Raw genomic sequence first — 20,010 nt, 5'->3', positions numbered from 1 at the left:
TTTCAATAACATTATAGGCATTATTATATCTTCTTGACATCCCCCTCCTTATCAAGGAATGAACCGTCATAATTCCAAGAGACAGCTTCGTTTTTATCAACCCACCTTACACTACCTCCTATACTTACCTATATACTTACTCTATTACATTACCAGCTGCACGCATTAACATAACTAATTCCTCGTATCAACAGAAATCATTCAAATTCAGTGTCCAGGGTTTAAGTGTCCAATTTTCCCTTTAAGCTTCAAACTCTTGACAATGCATCTGCAAACAGATTTTCTCTACCAACAACATGTATAATCTGTAGACTGAATAGTTGCAGTAATAGACTCCATCTGAATAGCCTTGCACTTCTGTCTCGAAATGTGTCCAGCAACATTAAAAGGATTGTGGTCTGTATAAACAATCATTTTCCACATAGATTTCAACATGCTGCAATGCTAACACCAAACACAACATCTCCTTTTCAATCATTGAATATCTTTGTTGTGCATTCAACTTCTGTGAAAAATACCCTATCAGTTTTTCAATTCCAGTGTCATCATCTTGTAATAGTACAGCCCCAATGCCTATATCACTTGTATCAACAGCCAACTTAAAATGATTGACATAATTGGGTGCTGCCCAAAAACTGGTGCCATAGTTAATACATTTTTCAAACTGTCAAATGCCTTCTAACACTCGTGTGTCCATTGAACTATTAAAGAACAAGAAGTTGCAGTCAGTGGAACAACCACACTAAAATTTGGTACAAATTTCCAGTAAAACCCACACATGCCCAGAAGTCTCAAAACTTCTCATTTTGTTGTAGGCACTGGCAAATCCACAATAGATTTGACTTTCACATCTCTCGGAGCCACCATACCATATCCGATGGTATGGCCTAAATACATAACTTGCACTTTTGCAAATTCACTTTTAGCCAAGTTCATCACCAAATTAGCTTCTTGTAATTGAGTAAATAATTCTTCCAGATGTTGTAAATGCTCCTCCCACATAGGACTGAAAACTATCAAGTCATCAATATAAACAGCACAATTGCCTAGACTGCAATTACTTTGTTTATCAATCTTTGAAATATCGCAGCTGCACTCTTCATACCAAATGGCATAACTTTAAACTGACATAGTCCATTCGGGGTCACAAAGGCCAACATCTCCTTTTCTTTCTCCGATAACAGTACTTGCTAGTATCCTTTTAGCAAGTCAATCTTTGTGATAAATTTTGATTGTCCCACTTTCTCGACAGAATCCTCCAACCATGGTATAGGATATGGATCCACTTTTGTCACCGCATTCACCTTTCAATAGTCTACACAAAATCTTCGTCTTCCATCCAGTTTCAGTACCAGTACAATAGGCAAACTCCAGTTACTGCAACTGGACTCAACAATATTATTTTGAAGCATTAAGACAATTTCTTTCTGTACTTGTGATAACTTTGCTGGATTTAACCCATAAGGATGTTGCCTTATCAAAGATGAAACTTCTACAGAGACATCATGTATAGCTAAATCTGTCCCCCCCAACTTATGTCCACAAATAACTGTGTGACTGTAATAGTTTTTCCAAATCACTTTGACGCTTGTCTGGAAGGTAACTCAATATTACATTTAAGTTTTCAAGCACCCCCTCATTATCCAACTTGATTAAAGGAAAATCAATTTCAGTATCCTGCATTTCTACCTCCTTCTCATTATCTACCACCACTAACACCTCCTTTTGGTCCTCTTCCCTGTCAAAGTACCTTTTAAGCATATTTACATGACACACGCTCTGCTTCTATCTGGAGTATTTATTAAATAATTTACTTCACTCAATTTCTTTTCAATCCTGGAAGGCCCACTAAACCTTGCCTTTAATAAGTCACCCAGTACTGGTAACAGGACTAGCACTCTATCTCTCCCCCACAACAAGATTCTGAGCTGCAGCCTTCCTGGCTGCTTTCACTTTCATCACTTGCTGTGATATATTTAAACGTTCCCTAGCCAACTTACATGCTCTGTATAATCTCTCTGAAGTTTGATATGCAATTCAGGAGAGTAGTTTCTGAATTTTGACCCACCTATTTCTCATGAATCAATTTTAGTGGTCCCCTTACCTCATGACCATAAACTAGTTCAAAAGCCCAAATTGTTCATTACTTCCTTAAACAGCTGTGACATTAAATTTGAAACCTGATCTGATAGCATTTCCTTAGGTAAACCATATCTTGTAAAAAAAATTAAGTTAACTCTTCCACAATCTTCTTGGCTGCAATGAGGTATTGCCTCAGAAAATCTGGTGGACGCATCCATTATTGTCAGTAAATACAGATTTCCAATTTTAGTCTTAGGGAGAGGTCCAATGCAATCAATCATGACCCTAGTAAAAGGATCTTCAAATGCTGGAATTGGGATTAAAGGTGTCGGCTTAATCACTGCTTGCGGTTTCCCTTTCACCTGACATGTGTGACATGTTCTACAGAATTTGACTACATCCCTATGCAAACCAGGCCAATAAAAATATTTCTGTATTTTCACCTGGTGTTTTCCTAATTCCTAAATGTCCCCTCATTGAAATTTCATGAGCAATCCTCAGAATCTCATTTCTATACCCAACTGGGATAACAATCTGATGTACCTCCCTCCAGTTTTCATTTGCTAAGACATGATCCAGCCTCCACTTTCTCTTTAAAATATACTCTTAAGGTAATAACATTCTGGAATACATTTTGCCTCTGTTCCTGAGTAAGCTGTCTGATATAACTGTTTTAATTGCAAATCTTTTTTTTTCTGGAACTTCACTATCTTGAGCTAAACACCTCAACTGCCTTTTTCTCTGCTGTATCTTCCAGAACAATGTTGTTATCAAACACAGTGCCTGCTAATTGGATTTCAATACCTCCTTCCTGCCTTTGAACTGCCTGTCCTTCTTGTTTTTTCTTGTTTCAACTTATGTGCCTGTGATCTCGTTATCACTCAAATCTGTAAGCAATCCAGGATGCTCCTTTTGCAACATCCCTGTTGAAAACACTTCTACAGGCTGCTCAACTTCCAAAGACATCACTCACACCTGTGATCCAGTTATATCATTACCCAGAACAAATTGAATCCCTGCAATTGGCAATTTTTCCACCACTCCAACAGTCCCTTCACAAGTTTTCCACTTACTCTTTAAATTTACCTTTCACAAAGCAATAGTTTAGCGTCTCCATGAATCTCACTTATTATCACTTGTTCCAGCAATACTTCCTCTGAACAACAAATATCACTATCCCACAACATTAAGTATCGACTAGCCCCTGTGTCTCTTCAAATTTTAACATCTTTACCTACTCCACCCTGCACACATGGAAAGACCTTCCCTTCGTATATAAAATCTCTAAATATTTCTGCAACCTGCTCTTCAGAATTCTCTTGGATAAATTGTGAAGACATTCCAACTTCTTTACCTATCACTGATTCTTCCTGTTTTACCTGTACACAAACTGTATTTTCCTGTGCCTGAACCTCAGAACTCTTTCTTCCAGTACTTTTCTGCACCCTATAATTCCAACAGATTTTCCCTGGAATTTCCAGCAAACACTGAATTTGTGCCCAACTTTATTACAATGGAAACGCCTCAATTTTCAAATGTCACTTCTACCCTCAGCACCTTCCTTCTTATTCTGAGAAAAAAACGTCCTAGCAATTTCCAGCTACTCCTTTGCTTCTCTGAATATCCACCTTCCTTTCAGCTTCCCACTTTCTATTCTTTTCAAATTTGAAAGGGTGACAAAAACAAAAGGTTTAGTTCCATGAACTAACTCATAATCATCAGCTATCTCTCCTGCTTGTATTACTGTTGGAAACCACCAAAAGAATTAATTTTCTAAGAGCTGCATATGTTGTCTCTATTTTTAATGCCCGCATCCACCGGTCCAAATTACTTTGTTTTACTCTTTCAAACTCAATATAAGTGTGCCGAGGCTGTTTTCTTATATTCCTAAATTTCCGCCTGTATGCCTCAGGAACCAACTCATATGCACTCAAAATAGCCTTTTTTACCATGTCATAATTCATCAATATTTCTTCTGACAGTGACGCATATACCACATGTGCTCTACCCACCAACCTGGATTGTAACAACAATGTTCACTTTTCCTGTGGCCGTTTCATCTGTTTAGCTATCTTCTCAAATGAAATAAAGGATGCTTCAACATCTTTTCCCTCAAACTTTGGAAGAGCTTGTACAAGTTTAAACATCCTCTCCACTGTGTTTTAGGTTAGACATTTTTTCATTATCAGAATTTTCCTCAGAATCTGAGGTCTCTTTTTTTAAACTTCCAGCCTTTTAAGCAGGTATGTCCTTTCTCTTTTCTTCTCTCTTTCCCTTGCCTCTTTCTTTGTCCTTCTCGTTTGCCTGGAATTCCAGTTGCAGCTTCCTTTCTTTCTCCTGCCTTTCCACTTGCTCCCCTTGAAATGCCCTTTTGTTTTCTCTTTCTGCCCTTTCCTTTTCTGTTGCCTCTGGCTCAAGTTTTTTCATTTCTTTTGCTTGTTCAAATTCAAGCTTCCTTCATTTCTAACTGAAGTCTCACGACCTCCAGCTTTGACTCAAGTCTTTGTGTCAGGAATCACTTCTAACTTCAAATGCTGTGCAATACCTTCAATTATATCTGCTTTCCTAGATCCCGCACGTAACCCCGATTGTAATTTATCCGCTAACTCTGTTAACTCACTCTTGGATACTTTCTGTAACCCAGAGTTATATCTTCTGCTTCCAAAAAACATTTAGCTATGGATACAGCCGTTTTTTCATTCTCACCATTTCAAAGATACCTCACACCAACTCCTGAATTCAAAGTGCTTCTTGTACTCATAGCCTTAAGATTCAGCAACTCCAAAAAAAAAATCAAAAGAAATTCAAATATATCCCGGATGAGCCCCAGTTATTATGACACAACCAATGGTGAATGCTGAGTTGTTCAAATCCCAGAGGGACACTTGAAACAACTGTCATAACCAATTTTTGCGTTTTGAGATGCAGGCTTTGAATTCAGTTATAATAAAACCGAGTCTCAAGAAGTTTTAATAAAACTAAATTAAATATCTATTAAAATATTATAAGCACATACATAGATCTACAAATTACTATGATAATAACTTCTAAAAAAAAATCCCCTAATTAAACGGACTCTCAGTTACACCTCCGTTAAGGCAACAGTAAAACACAGATTTAAACAGAGACCTGGCAAAGCACACTCTGGACAGTCAAATTCAAAATGAGTTTCTTTCAGCTCTGGGACAGACAGCGGCTTGAGGCTTACAGGCTGGAGGCTTTAGATCTTCTTTTACCAACAGCCTTCTCTTCCTTTATACATATTTTCCACTTTGAATGCAAATTCTTATTGTATCACCAGCTTTTTTGAACTTTGCCACTTCTAACAATAAAACCCTTTCATAACACCAATTTTATTAGGAAGCTTTGGAAAAGTAAACACATTAGCTTCTTCTGGCTAGGTGTAATATTTCACCCATTCTTTTGAATGGTATATTTAAAAATGCAAATTACCCCCTTGTCACTTGACCTTGTAACCTTCCTATGTTTACCTACTTACCATTTCAAATCTATTTCTCATCTATACATCAAAGCCTCTAGACCAGCTGGCTTTAATCCAATTAAGACACACACACACACACCACTAGAACTCTATTTTAAAATAATTTCCAATAGCATTATAGACATTATTATATCTTCTCGACGCTGCATTGTCAGAGCTGAAGCTGTTGGTTATGAGCGCCTGATTTACACAGTGATTAGTATTCCAAAAGCTAATTATGAATCGCTGCATTTTAGGATCATTAATATGACCTCGATGTAATTTTCATGTAATTTAAGACAAATACATTTCAAGACACAAAGAAAGTCAAAAATTTTCTCAGATTTTATAAACATAAGTTAAATGTTCGGTAAACTCCTGTGTTAAACTAACCCAAATGTTCTTTTCCATTGATAAATTCAGCCACACAAGAATAGAAGCCACTTTCACTGATCTTACTGTGTAGCAGGCTTGTCCAACTCAGCCCATGGGCCGCATTGCAGCCCCTGAGGCCTCTGGTCTTGGCTCACCAAACTTGGTGGACATCCAACTGACTTACATTTGAAAAATATTGTAAAGTGGCTCAGCCAATTACAAGCTGCTTCCTCCCTGCACTTGCTGCTGATAGGCTTACGAGAATGAGTGAGAGAGTAAGAGAGAAGCAGTGTGTTTGTGTCACTCAGATGTGAAGCCTTTCTGCACAAGATAAAGGCAGCTGTCTCAGTCCAGGGCCTCTTCCCTGTGCTTTGTGCAACCTTCTGACCAAAGTTATGGTCCAGCCTCACGTTCCCTGGACATATTACTGATGCCTGCACCTTGCCGGTGTTTGTCATTGCTGCCAGAATGTAGTGGGCAGGCGTCACAGCTTTCCGTCATTCTCTCCGTGTGCTCTCAGCACTTTTAAAAATGGGGCTGGCCCCTGTCACACCAGCATCTGTGACCAGTGATGCTGTGCACCAGCTCCTTAACGGCTCAGGTGCTGAAGGCAGACAAAGGATCAGGTGCTTTTAAAGTTTCACGTCTGCATCTCCATGATATGACCCTGATCATGGAGCGCAAGCGAGCTGCCCTCAGCCAGACAGGAGTCAGGCATTCTCAGAGGCTATGTGAAGATCTATGGAGTGTCCTATGTCATCACCATCCTCCTGCAATCGAGTGACTATTAGGGCCTCCACTGCGTCTCCATGACAGGAGCATTATCACAGAGGATATGTGAGCTGCCATAAGCCAGACAGGAGTCAAACGTTCACAGATGCAATGTGAGGATCTCTGTCTCTTCACTGCATGTCATCATCCTCTACAAATCTAGCAGCGATGAGGGCCTCCCAATTGCGCCTGCCTCGCCTAGCTAGTGTCTTCGAAGCCCTGGTCACCCTCATTCCCATCGGCATCCTCCTCATCGGAGGAGACCTCCAGCTCCTGCATTTCCTCCTCAGCCAGCTCATCCCCCCGTTGCAGCGCCAGGTTGTAAAGAGCACAGCGGGTGACGACAATGCTTGACACCCTCTGTGGACTGTATTGCAGGGCTCTGCCAGACCAGTCCAGGTACCAGAACCTCATTTTCAGCATCCCGATGGTCTGCTCCACCAAGTTGCGAGTTGCAGTATGAGGCTCATTATAGCGTCGCTCTGCTGCAGTCTGAGGCTGCCGCACGTGTCATCAGCCACGGCCTCTGCAGGTAGCTCTTATCCCCAAGGAGCCATCTCTGCAGCCTCTGTGGGCCCTGGAAGACTTGAGGGATCTGTGACTGACCGAGGATGTAGGAATCAGGCACACTCCCTGGAAACAGTGCACACACCAGCAGGGTGCGTTTCTGGTGGTTGCACACCAGCTGCACATTCAGCAAATGGAACCCCTTGTGGTTGATGTAGTTCACTGTGTGTTGCGATGGAGATCTGAGTGCCACATGAGTGCAGTCCATCGCACCCTACACCTGTGGGAAACCCGAGATCTGGGCGAATCCAATCGCTCTTACATCCTGGCCGTCCTGGTCCAGGGCAAAATGCAAAGAGTTAGGTGCCCTCATGAAGGTGGTATCTGTGGCCTCATGGATGCATTTGTGGGTGGAGGCTTGTGACATCCCACAGAGGTCACCTGTGGAGCCCTGAAAGGAGCCACTGGCATAGAAACTGAGCACCACGGTCACTCTTGCGGCCACTAGCAGTAGATGCCCTCCATGTCTGCGTGGCTCCAAATCCTGCAGTAGCTGGCAGATGTTAGCGACCAGTTCCCTGGACATGCCCAGTCTTCGGCGACACTGATTCTCGGTCTTCTGGAGGAATGAAAGATGTCATCTATAGATCCTGCGTGTTGCTAGGCACCGACCAGCGATGGCTCGCTGTGGCTCTTCAGCAGCATGTGCAGGAGACCCAGCCCCCCCTTTTTCCAGAGGGTGCTGCTCCTCCCTCTGCGCAGCCAGGCACCTCAGTCACTCTCTCCTCCATCGCCTTCACTCTCTGTAGGCCATTAGGCATACAGTTAATTCACCAGGCTCCATGCTTCTGATGTTCTGCTTCTGCAGGATGAAAGAGAGACATGTAGGTTAGCTTGGGTGTACTAAAAACCTAGCCTGGTTACGTCTGAAGGCCCCTTAATGCTTCCCAGAGAGTGCTGGCCACCATTGGATGGCTAGAGATTAGTGCGCTGCATGGCTGCCCGAAACCCCACCCACCTCCGCCCCACTCCACCCGACAATTGGCTTCAACTTTGCTCACTGGACTTCATGCTGTGCTGTCAGCTCAGACACAGGCATTCTCCTAACCTGCATTGCAAGGCTGCACTTGAACCGTGGGGGAGACTGGTCCAAACCGGGATGCTGACATCACAAGGGGCTGCGAGCGCCTTCACCAATGACTGCTCCATGGCCAGATTTAGCAAGGTCTCTGTACATGTGCAGTTGTTGAACTGTTCTGTAGTCCACTAAAACACTTTGCAGCCTGTGCCGGGGTGGGGTGAAAAGCTTTGGAGCACTTGGTGGCACTTTCATGCCTCTGCGTTGCTTGAGTGGGCAGATAAGCTAGAAGCCCGACTCCGATTGCATCAATGTGGCTGCGCCTGAACTGTCTCAGCTGCAGAGGAATGGTCACTTTATATAAGGTGTCCCTAATGTGTGGCCGCTTCCCTCGCCCACCCTAGCCCCCTCATCCCGAATGCTTGTGTGCGATATTCAACTGCAAGGCAGCCCTTGCCCCACCTCCCTCCACCTCCGCAAGTCACCTCAACGGCAGGGCTGCCCTTGCCCCTGCCACAAATCACCTCATTCGCAAAGCAGACCTTAATACCCCCACCGCCCCCAATGCACCTCAAGCTTGAAGTCCAACAGGCAACCTTGGCGAGAGCTGCACATCAGTGCTGTGCTCTCACCTGCGACTTCCCTCAAAGTGCAGCCTGCCAAGTGCACGCTTTTCATTTGCTGTTGTGAAACACGTCGGCGTGCGCTCTCACCGTCATGGACGTACAATCCAGCAAGGGCAGGGTGCGGGGAGACACGATTCCGGTGAGCTGGCTGAACAACGAGATGCAGATATCACAACGAGATTCCCGACGTCCAATGGCGAGACACGCAGCCCGCCATTGGTGGCCGACTTGTTTCACACCATTGTGAAATCGATCGCGCCATATTGTCCACTCACACCACTGAACACACCCGATGTGAGGGGGAGAAAGAGAAAGAGTGAGAGTGTGAGGGGGAGAAAGAGAAAGAGTGAGTGTGAGGGGGAGGGGAGTGAGTGAGTGCATGAGGGGGAGGGGAGAGAGTGAGTGAGTGAGTGCGTGCGTATGGGGGAGGGGAGAGATTGAGTGAGTGAGTGTAAGTCCGGCTCACTCTCAGTCTCAGGGTTCTCATTCCCCTCACTCCCGCACACCAACATGCACTCTCATCCAATCTCACAGTGGGTGAGAGTGAGTGAGCGAGCACTAAGATTGGGAGTAAGCTGGAAACAGACACACTCGCCCTATCATACTCCAATATTCACCTCTGTTTATTACCAACATTTTATCAATTCATTGCTTTGAGTATTGCTGAAAAAATGAGATTTTTCTGTTGAAACTTTTTGTCTTGAACTCATCAGGACATTTCGCACGTCAGGGGAAACATCATTGCTTTGAGCTCAGCAAGGTGATTCTTTTCATGCCTCATTTTTTTGAAATTCATGTTTAATGTTGTGCCAAACTTTATCTTTCTGAAATTTGCTCGTCGGCGCCTTGAGTGAGAAGAAGTTTGAAACGTGGCCTCCCATGTGAAAAGGTTAGACAAGCCTATTTTACAACATAAAATTCCTCCTCTGGCAGCTTAGGTGTTAAGCAGTTTATCTAGCGCCTCTATTAAAATAGTAGAGAGAGATGAATATGGTACAGGTAGAAGCACTTGTATGATAACTCCAGCAACAATATCTTCTGCCTATAGTTAGGTAACAATGGAACATACTTGTATAAACACCTTGTCCTCTTCTGAGACTATCCAAAACAGTGCACTGTAAAATTATTATTAGCAAATATATTGTGTTCCTCTCTGCTATGGCAGAAAGCAGCATGGAGCTGGTCAATACAAATTCTTCAGGAAAAGTTTTTCTTTTGAAACTCAATGCTAATAAAATCCCATGGGCTGAATTTTCCTGAAGAGAATCAAGTCCTGCTGGAGCCCACCCACTCCAACAGGCGGCAGGATTCTGAGGTAGCATTTTACGGCTGATGGCCAATTATCAGATTGCCGTCAGGGTCGCCATCCAACTGAGGACAGTAACCCGCTACTCCCAGAGCTGCTGGTCCAATCAGAGTAAGGAGCACAGAGTGCAACTTGGCACAGTACAGATTTTACAAAGTACATAATTGAGAAACTTGGTGGGTGAGGGAATTCGGCGCAGTGAGGGAAGGAGGTGCTGCTCTGGTCTTTTACAAGACAAGGAGTGATCTGAGAGTGAGAAAACGAGAGGCAGCGAGACCTGAGGTCTCAAGGCATTAATTAGGTGAGCAGGTAGCTGAGTTTTCATATTTTTTTCTCGAAATTAGGGCAGTTGTTTAAACTAGGACTGGGGCAATCTAAGTACTGTAGTAAATTTATAACTACTAGTTAAACTCCGTAATACAACTACAAATAATCATTCAATAATATTACTAGACTTAAAACTCTAAGCTTAAAGACAATACAAAAGAGGGGGCAGGGCAGGTGATACACTAGCATGATCCACAGCAGCCACACCTGCAGTAAATACCTGCAGCTCAAGGAACTTCGGCTCAGAGTTAACGAGCTGGAGCATAAGCATCGGACACAGTGATGCATCAGGGAGGGGGGAAGTTACCTGGACGCTTTGTCCCAGGAGGCAGTCACACTCCCTCGGGTATGTACTTCACATTTGGTTTGTGGTCAGGGACAGGAGAATGTGACTACAAGTGAGGCAGTTATGGGGATCCAGAATGTAGCTGTGGAGGAGCCCCAGCCCATGCACTTATCTAACAGCTACAATACTCTGCATGGATGAGACCAGGGACTGCAGGGAGGATAAGCAAACAGGCCACTAAAGTTGGATGAGTGAAAAGGAATATAGTAATAGTAGGCACAGTATAGCTTGGGGGATAGATACTATTCTCTACAGCTGAGAGCATGAGCCCCAAGGGATGTGTTGCCTGCCCGGTGTTAGGGATAACGACACCTCCTCGGGACTGGAGATGAACCTGGAATGGAAGGGGAAGGATCCAGTTGTTGTGGTTCATGTGGGTACCAAAGGCATAGTGACCAGTGCTGGCGAAAAAGGAAGCTGTACCGTTGGGAGGGGCTTCACTTGAACCACGCTGAGACCAGTTTACTGGTCAAATAACTAGCACTGTAGGAAGGGCTTTAAATTAAATGGTGAATGGGAGCCTTCAAGTGAGGGGAAACTTAGAAAGTTAACCAGAAAGAATAAGGCAATATTGCAGGGTAGTGACATAGGAAGTGATAACCAGAGCATTACAGGGAGGGACAGTGTACAAACATAAGAGTGCACCATCAAATAGGATAGTAGTTGAAAGAGGTGGTTAAAAAGACAGAATCAAAGGTTCTTTATCCGAATGCAAACAGCGTTCATAACAAGATAGATATATGATAACATAGCCATTACAAAGATATGATAGTAAGGTGACCAAGGCTGGAAACTGAGTATTCAAGGGAATTTGACATTTCACAAGGATAGGAGAAAGGAAAGGACATAGGGTAGCTCTGTTAATAAAGGATGCGATGAGTACAGTGGTGAGAAATAATCTTGGCTCGGAAGATCAAGAGGTAGATTCAGTTTGAGTGAAGATAAGAAATAGCTAGGGATCACTGGTAGGAGTAGTTTATACGCTCCCTAATAGTAGCTACATAATGAGACAGAGTATAATCAAGAAATAATAGGGGCTTGCAAGAAAGGTACTGCAATAATCATGGGAGATTTTAAGCTTCATATAGATTGGATGAATCAAATTGCCGAAGGTAGCCTGAAGAATGAATTCATAGAGTGTATTCAGGGCAGTTTCCTGGAACAATATGTTGTGGAAACAACCAGGGACTAAGTTATTTTAGATCTGCTAATGTGTAATGAGACAAAATTAATTAACAATGCTATAGTAAAGGATCCTCTAGGGAAGAGTGATCACAATTTCACATTCAGTTTGAGGATAAGAAACATGTATCTTAAGTTTAAGTGAAGGTAATTAGATAGATATGAAGACAGAATTGCTTAAATATACTGGAGAAATTAGTTAAAAGATAAAATCGGTAGATAAACAGCGGCATACATTTAAGAAAGACTCTACAAAGGAGGATGAACCATCTGTAGATAACTAAGGAAGTAAAGGATGGTATCAAATTGAAAGAAAAGTCATACAATGCTGGAAAGGTTGGTGGTGACCCAGAAGATTGGGAAAACTTTAGAAATCAGTAAAGGGTGACTAAAAAAAATGAAGGATAAAATAGAATGAGAGGAAGCTAGTAAGAAATTAAAAAAGACAGTAAAAGCTTCTGCAAGTTTATTAAAAGAGTGTAACTAAAGTAAACATTGGTCACTTAGAAGATGAGACTGGGAAATTAATAATGGGAACCAAGGAAATGGCAAAGACTTTGAACAAATATCTAGTATCTGTCTTCATGGTGGAAGACATGAAAAGCATCCCAAGAATCATCAAAAATCAAAAAGGTAAAAGGAGGAACTTAAAGCAATCACAATCACTAGACAAAAAGTACCAGGTAAACTAATGGGACTCTAGGCTGACAAATCCCAAGGACCTGACGGCCTGCATTCTAGGATCCTAAAGGGAGTGGCTACAGAGACAGTGGATGTATTAGTTGTAATTTTCCAAAATTCCCTAGATTCTGGAAAGGTCCCAGTGGATTGGAAAGCCTCAAGCGTAACGCCCATATTCAGGAACGAGAGAGACAGAAAGCAGGAGTTGGCCTAACATCTGACTTTGGGAAAATGCTGGAATCTATTATTAAAGAAGCAGTAGCAGGTCATTTAGAAAATCATAATATAATTAAGCATAGTCAACATGGTTTATGAAAGGGAAATCGTGTTTTGACAAATTTATCATCTTTGAAGATATAACAGGCAGGATGGAGAAAGGGAGACCAGTAGATGTTATGTAATTTGGATTTCCAAAAGACTGATAAGATGTCATATAAAAGGTTACACACAAGGTAGGAGATCCTGGTGTACAGGTAATATATTATCATGGATAGAGGATTGACTTACTGACAGGAAACAGAGTCTGGCTATATAGGTCATTTTCAGGTTGGCAAACTGTACCTGTCACAGGGATCAATGCTGGATCGCCAACTATTTACAATCTACGTTAGTGACTTGGATGAAGGGACAGAGTGTATTGTAGTCAAATTTGCTGATTATACAAAAGATGGATAGCGAAGTAAGTTGTGAGGAGGATATAAAGAGCCTGCAAAGAGATTTAGATAGGTTAGGTAAGTGGGGGAAAAATTGGCAGACGGGTATAAAATGGGAAAATATGAGGCTGTCCACTATAGTAGCGAGATTTGAAAAAAAATATATAATTTAAATAGAGTGAAGCCACAGAATTGTGCGGTACAGAGACTTCGGTGTTCTCGCACGAGACACAAAAGTTAGCATGCAGGTACAGCAAATAATTAGGAGGGCAAATAGAATGTTGGCCTTTATTGCAAGGGAGATGGAGTATAAAAGTAGGGAAATCTTGCTACAGCTGTACAAGGTGTGGTCTCACCAATGCCCTAAGTTTTGGTCTCCTAATTTAAGGAGGGATATAATGCATTGGAGGCCTTTCAGAGAAGGTTCATTAAGATGATTCCTGGGATGAAAGGGTTGTCTTATAAGGAAAGGTTGAGCAGGTTGGCTCTATACATTGAAGTTTAGAAGAATGAGGGGCGATCTTATTGAAACACATAAGATTCTGAAGGGGGCTTGACAGGCTGAGTGGATGTGTCCCTTCGTGGGGGAATCTAGAGCCAGGGTGCACAGTTTGAGAATAAGCTATCTCCCATTTAATACAGAGATAAGGAGGAATTTCTTCTGAGGGTTGTTAATCTTGGGAATTCTATAGCCCAGAGAGCAGTGGAGGCAGAGTCATTGAATATGAAGGCTGAGTTAGAGAGATTTTTGATTTACATGGGATCAATGGTTATGGTGGAAGGCAGGAAACAGAGCTGAGACTATGATCTTATTAAAAGGCAAAGCGGGCTCAAAAAGCTGAATTGGCTACTCATGTTCTGATTTCTTATGATCTTATGCCTCAGCTCCACCAGAGCCTGTAGTGGCACTGCGGCACCTACAGCACGAAGGAGAGGGCACTCTCTCACTGCCGAGGTGCCCTTGAGGACAGATGAGGTGTTTGGTGGCCAGGGCAGGCATGCAGGTGTGTCTGTGTGTGGGCCTATTCCATTGTTGGAACACTGAACAGGGATTAATGCTGGACATCCTCCTGAGGGCCATGGAGTGCTCATCTAGGAGGGTGCCTCCTGGAACCCGCTAGGTGGCTTCCAGGGTTTACCTGGTGGTCTCCCCACGTGGCAGCAGCCCCTCTGTTAAGGGCAGGAGGCAGTTCTAAATCAGGCAATTAATTGCCTCTATTGGCCACTCAGTGGGCATCCATGTGGCAGAGGTTCCCGCCACTGGCAATACACTATGGCTACAGGAAGACATCAGACTCCATACTGGCAGCCTTCCCATCTCCCAATCCATGACCAAAGGATGGGGAAAATTCAGCCCCGCATCTCTGAAAATTACTGAATCAGAAAGGGAAATATTTCGAAATGTGCAAAATATTCCAATAAAGACAAAATGGCACAGCCCTCACAAAACTTACTTATTCTTTAACAAGAACACAAGTGCTTTGTACTCAAGGATATTTCTGTACAGTAAAACTTAATGCAATCAACTATTAATTCAGAAATGCTGTAAACAGTCTTGGATCCACATATTTTAACACTAAGTAAAAAGATTTACAGTATCAATACTTTCACAATCTTACAATGGCACACATGAAAATAAAAGTATGTTTGTGATTTTAAAAAGACAATTTAAAGAACTCTCTGCAGTCTCTAATAACATGCAGAAATTTCACAGGTAACCAGGCTCTCAAATCATATTCAGGTTATTTCCAATATTTACTCAGAAGCAGGATCCGTTGCCGAGCATTTTTGAGCCCTGTGTTATTGTCCTATAGAGATATGAGCTCATAACACTGCATTTTACTCCAAATAGGTGGTGGAATTTTGTCCTCTTCCTGCATGTCTCCTCATTTCATAGCAATTTCAAATGTATAAGGTCTGTCTAGTTCAGTTGTCCAACGTACTGGGTTGGAGGCTGTTGTTACAATTTGTTATGTTCTTTCAAATAATATTAGCAACCACATCTGCTAAATTTTGCATTCACCAGGTTAATGATGTTGCACTGTCTGAGAATGGAAAGCTAACATCAGCAAAGAGCATTCCCTCTCACATCAGGAATGTCATGTTCTGCTGCAGAATAAAGCATCTTTATTCTACACCATTCCCAGAAGGCACCCAATGCACCAGTGTGAATTCTTTTATTCACACTAGCTATCAGAGCTAGAATGCTAGCTTGTCAAAATATGAACATTTTTTTTGCTGTGCATGTGATGGTCATGATTTTGTTTGAGACTGTCTTAACTCATTTCTCAACCAACAGAAAAATACCATTTATCTGAATGGATCCACTGTGCATGCCACTTAGTCCCTCTAGAATTAATTTCACTGACAAACTCTCCATATTGAAGTAACAATGGTATGCAGCAAAGAAGTGGATTCCAACAAGCCAAGACTCTCCAATGTACATCATTATGCACTTCAGAATGGTGATCAAATACTCCGGAAATTGTGCTTAAGTAAACACTTTTATAGAGGATTTAATTTTCCCTTCAATACATGGCCATCACGCAAAACAAAAGACTTTTTCTTACAAATTAATTATAGTGATGTACTAAAATTTAGTTCCTTGGGTTGGTACCTAATGCCTAACTCTGCAACAGAATTTATTTATCTTTTGTCCCCTTTTATTGGGATGTGGCCATCACTGGCAGTATTTGTTGCCCATCTCTAATTGCCCTTGAACCAAGTGGCTTGCTCAGCTACTTCAAAGGGCAGGTAAAAGTCAACCATATTGCTGTGGGGCTGGAGTCACATGTAGACCAGAGCAGATAAGGACAGACGATTTCTTTCCCTAAAGGACATTAGTGAACTAGATGGGTTTTTACAACATTTGATAATGGTTTCATGGTCACCATCACTGAGATTAGCTTTATATTCCAGATTTATTAACTCAAATTCCATCAGCTGCTATGATGGGATTTGAACCAGTGCCCCCAGAGTATGGGCCTCTGGCTTAGTAGCCCAGTGATATTACCACAATGCCACTATCTCCCCACTAATGATCTATGATATTCACAGGCCTTGCACTATCAAGGTGAGATGTAATGTACCATTTCTATTCTCAAACTATCACTTCTCTGTCGTGTGACCATTTATGACTAGTATCTGGACTAATATATTTCTCCGAATACTTATTATGATAGGTTTCAGTTGTGGTACCAGCTGTCGATGTCATTATTAATCATTGCTTACAGAAGCAATGCAATACTGTTTTAGTTGTACAAGATACTGACTATAAGATATTAAAACAATGCTCCTTGCTTCACAATGTTGATAATAACACCTGAGGTGAAATCCAAAGTACAGAACTATATTTATCAATTCTATCCATTGTTGAGTTCCTAGCATGTAGTGCTATCTCGAATTAAGTGTTTCCGTACAGTGGTCAACAGTGCAAGTTGGACATGTATTTAAATTCTCTGAATTTACATCGACCACTGAAACAAATTGATCGCCACAGCTTCACAAGTCCATTCGCTACCTAGCGGAGGAGTATCCTGTGAATTTCATCTAGAAAGTTTTCAGACGATAGCCAATCGCAAGGTGAAAGCCAGCTTCCATGACAAACAGGAGCAGTATTAATTGCTCTCTGGAATTATGACAGTCGCTATCAAAAAGAATAAAAATATAATAAATGTTATATCTTGCTTTGAAAATATATCGCATCTGCAGAGTCAGGGAGTATGTACCAGCCCCATCTATAACAATAAACAACACGTAGTTTGCAGCTTTTCTTCCAACTCAGACATCCTTAGCTGAAAGCCGGTGGCACCAGTCAGTAAGTAGGTGGTGCACGTTTACAATACATGGAGCTTCTAAATGAGTGATCATGAAATGAGGGGAAAGTGAGATGTTAGAAGGAGGAATATTTGTGAGGATATCATCTATTGTATTAGCCCTTACCACTGGCCATGGCCACTTCAGTGATGGTGAGTACTGTCTCCTCCATCTTGGTAAGAACATGGAACTTCACCTGTCCACTGCATGTTATCCCCTGCTGTCTCCGGTTATTGTCCTGTAAGAGAGAGGGAAGTGTGTCAGTGAGTGTGATGCAATGTGTCTGGGTGATGTAGCTGCCATGGTTGAATAGCTGGCAGTGTGTGCAAGCTGTGAGATGTGGGTGTGAGGCCTGTCGCAATGCTAAGTGTGTGAGGGTGAGATGAAGCTACGAGTGTGAGATATGAGCCGTGGCTGATAGTGAATGTTGGTAAATGAGTGATATGGCTGTGCTACATTGAGCAGCGTCTGTGGATACTGGTGCAATTGGTGGGGTACAACATTTGAAGAAGATGCATTCACTGACATTGACCACTCCTATGAGACCATTGAACTTTGAGACATTGCGACATCTGGGTCCTTGGGATTGGACTCCAGGCATTGAGCACCAACAGCTATCTGGTTGCACAGCCTTCTGAGAGTTTGTGTGGACAGCCTCCTGCCAGCATTGTAAAATCTTTGAGCCTGTGCTCTCACTTGCTGCACTATTACTGAGTGTTTCCCAGATCAGAATCAGTTGTAGAATAACTTCCAGCACCTGCTCTAGTTAAATGAACCTCCCCTTTAAGAGGTGCAGGCTGACTTTAAGTAGTGCAGGCTAGCTTTATCTGGTACAAAAACAGAAACAGAAATACCTGGAAAAACTCAGCAGGTCTGGCAGCATCGGCGCAGAACAGGTTCTGTTGAAGGGTCATGAGGACTCAAAACGTCAACTGTGCTCTTCTCTGCCGATGCTGCCAGACCTGCTGAGTTTTTCCAGGTATTTCTGTTTCTGTTTTGGATTTCCAGCATCCACAGTTTTTTGTTTTTATAGCTTTATCTGGTGTCGGCCTCTCATGACTTTGGGCCCCCTGCTGAGGGGTGCAGCCATGGTGCAGTTAGCGCTGGCTGAACACCGCAATCATGTCAATTATGTGGCAATTAGCCAGAGAGAAACAGAGTTAACATTGAGTCTGTATGACTCTTCTTCAGAGCTAAAAAGGGCTTGAAACATTAACTCTCTCTCTCTCCACAGATGCTGCCAGACATGCTGAGTTTTTCCAGTATTGTTTGTTTTTATTTCAGATTTCCAGCATCTGCAGTGTTTTGCTTTCATCCTAGCCATATAAATACTGTGGCTACTAGAGCAGGTCAGAGGCCTAGGAATCCTGTGGCAAGTAGCTCACCTCCTGACTCCCCAAAGCCTGTCCGCCACCTACAAGGCACAAGTCAGGAGTGTGATGGAATACTCTCCACTTGCCTGGATGAGAGTGTAGCTCCAACAGCACTCAAGAAGCTCAACACCATCCAGGCAGCCCGCTTGATCGGCAGCACATCCACAAACATTCACTCCCTTCACCACCAACGAACAGTAGCAGAGTGTACCATCTACAAGATGCACTGCAGAAACTCACTAAGCCTCCTTCGACAACACCTTCCAAACCCACGGCCACTACCATCTAGAAAAGCAAGGGCAGCAGACACATGGTAACACCACCACCTGGAGGTTCTCCTCCGAGCCACTCACCATCCTGACTTGGAAATATATCGCTGTTCCCTCACTGTCACTGGGTCAAAATCCTGGAACTCCCTCCCTAACACCTACACCTCATGGACTACAGCGGTTCAAAAAGGCAGCTCACCACCACCTTCTCAAGGGCAATTAGGGGTGGGCAATAAATGCTGGCCTAACCAGTGAAGCCCACATCCTGCAAATGAATTAAAAAAGCAATCCTACTACCCATTTTGGGGGTTGTCAAATTTTGTCCCCATAGAATTATAAAATTATACAATACCGAAGGAAGCCATTCAGCCTATCATGCAGTGCTGACTCTTTAAAGGAGCAATCTAACTCATCCCACTTTCCTGATTTTTCTCTGTAGCCCAGCAAATGTTTCCCCCTTCAAGGATCTATCTATTTCCCTTTTGAAACTCACCACTGAATCTGTTTCCAAAACCCTTTCTGGCACTGCATTTCAGATCATAACATGCTACCTGATCTTCAAATGAAAAAAGTTCACAGGAAATTTCTGTAACTTATAATTAATAGAACCTTGAGTTTTTATTTTAAAAAGGAAAACATTTATTCATATAAATTCACACATCATATCCAAACCCCACTCCTCATCCTGCTGCTAGCTAATATGTAATTAGCTGAACAGGGACCATGAATTATATAAAGAACAAAGCGTGTACACAGTTCTGTCATGCACGCAAAATCCTCCAGAGACTTCCCAGTCGGCCCATCTCCACCTCTGACATTATACAATGCAGTTAGACCAGAGCCGCAATAGCAAACATCATTCTAAATTTGACCCAGGTATACAATACACCATAGCTCTCGTCATGTGTCAATAATCAGTTTCCCTGATAACAAAACCTTCCAATTTCTCTTTTCTGTAATCCTTTTTAATTCAAGCTGAAACACCACAATCCGCATATTCATTCCTGCCCAATTTCTTCTGGCTTCTCTCATTTCTTCCAGGTTTTCCACCGAATGTGCCACCCTGTAGGCAGGTCTGCATCCAAAAGGAAAGCACATTACTTTTCCTCAGTGGCACCTTCTGACGGCTGGCGAGGT

At 42.6% G+C, this 20,010-nt stretch overlaps 1 protein-coding gene across 3 annotated transcripts in view; it reads right to left on the bottom strand.

Moving 5' to 3' along the window:
• Positions 1–20,010, bottom strand: part of rai2 (retinoic acid induced 2) — a 123,877-nt gene that overhangs the window by 86,541 nt on the left and 17,326 nt on the right. Inside the window, exon 2 of one of the 3 annotated variants that reach the window (XR_013579112.1) lies at positions 4,098–4,157. The exons of the other annotated variants lie outside the window; for them this stretch is intronic. The gene's annotated coding sequence lies outside the window, so the exon portion shown is untranslated. Of the gene's footprint in view, positions 1–4,097; positions 4,158–20,010 lie in introns of those variants that run through there. 3 annotated transcript variants of the gene reach the window in all.

This window comes from Cetorhinus maximus, chromosome 16, assembly GCF_964194155.1.
Source record: "Cetorhinus maximus chromosome 16, sCetMax3.hap1.1, whole genome shotgun sequence".
Taxonomy (NCBI): Eukaryota; Metazoa; Chordata; class Chondrichthyes; order Lamniformes; family Cetorhinidae; genus Cetorhinus; species Cetorhinus maximus.
This window is presented reverse-complemented; position numbering and strand designations above follow the sequence as displayed.